Here is a 1,367-nt window from a genome sequence, read left to right as displayed (position 1 = left end):
ACCTCGAAATCACCTCATCTTCAATTCTCCTGCTTTCTATTAATCAATGTAATAATTATAACTCTTAAATCTAGAGATGCAAACTGCTCTGTGTAGTTTATTCAGCTGTAAAAAGCAACTTTATTTCTCCATCAGTGACTCATATAGAGACACGAGGTTGATGTAAAGCAGACTGCAGGTAAGAAAACAGCTCGATGTTACATCCAACCTGCGGTCTGTGATCTGGGATGTAAACACCTGGAGGGGGAACGAGACGGAGACTTCACAGCGTCTTTGTGTGTGTGTGTGTGTGTGTGTGTGTCTGTGTGTGTGTGTGTTTGTCTCTACATGGGTCCAAAAGGTCCGTCAGCACCGTTGTGGTTTTATCATTCCCGTGAGAGACTCTTAGAAGTGTTCCTGTTTGTGTTGGATAAAAAACACACAAAAAAAACCCCCAAAGAAGACAAAGAAGAAGAAGAATCCACTCCCCCCCCTTTTTCACCTTCAGCTCGGCTTTGATTGACAGCTACGGAAATTAAAGGAAGTGAAGAAGAAGAAGAGTAATAATCCCAGCGGTGCTTCCACACACAACTTTTTCTTCTTCTTTTTCACCAACTTTTCTAATGTTTTCTAACAAATTACATCCATTCATCGTCTCAGAGATAAAAGGAAAAAACAACAAGCTCTCTGTGTGTGTGTGTGTGTGTGTGTGTGTGTGTGTGTGTGTGTGTTGTGAAATGGGTTTGGCTAAAAGAAACTTTTTGGTACTTTACAAGTTTCATTGACTAAAACTAGACTAAAATAGTCACAGATAATTTTGACTAAAATCTGACTTTTAGTCGACTGAAACTTGACTAGACTAAAAAGAGTACGAACGTGACTAAAACTAATAAAAACTAAAATGACAGCCTGACACAAAGACTAAGACTAAGACTAAAATTAAAACCGGCCGCCAAAAACAACACTAGTTCGGAGATTATTCTTTAATTGCAGATAAAACATTTTAAAAGGTCCGTCAGCAACCGTTGTGGTTTTATCATTCCCGTGAGAGACTCTTAGAAGTGTTCCTGTTTGTGTTGAATAAAAAACACAAAAAAACACCCCAAAGAAGACAAAGAAGAAGAACAATCCACCCCCCCCTTTCACCTTCAGCTCGCTTTGATTGACAGCTACGGAAATAAAGGGAAGTGAAGAAGAAGAAGAGTAATAATCCCAGCGGTGCTTCCACACACAACTTTTTCTTCTTCTTTTCACCAACTTTTCTAATGTTTTCTAACAAATTACATCCATTCATCGTCTCAGAGATAAAAGGAAAAAACAACAACTCTCTGTGTGTGTGTGTGTGTGTGTGTGTGTGTGTGTGTGTGTGTGTGTGTGTGTGTGTGTGT

The sequence above is a fragment of the Scomber scombrus genome, unplaced genomic scaffold, assembly GCF_963691925.1.
Source record: "Scomber scombrus unplaced genomic scaffold, fScoSco1.1 SCAFFOLD_53, whole genome shotgun sequence".
Taxonomy (NCBI): Eukaryota; Metazoa; Chordata; class Actinopteri; order Scombriformes; family Scombridae; genus Scomber; species Scomber scombrus.
This window is presented reverse-complemented; position numbering follows the sequence as displayed.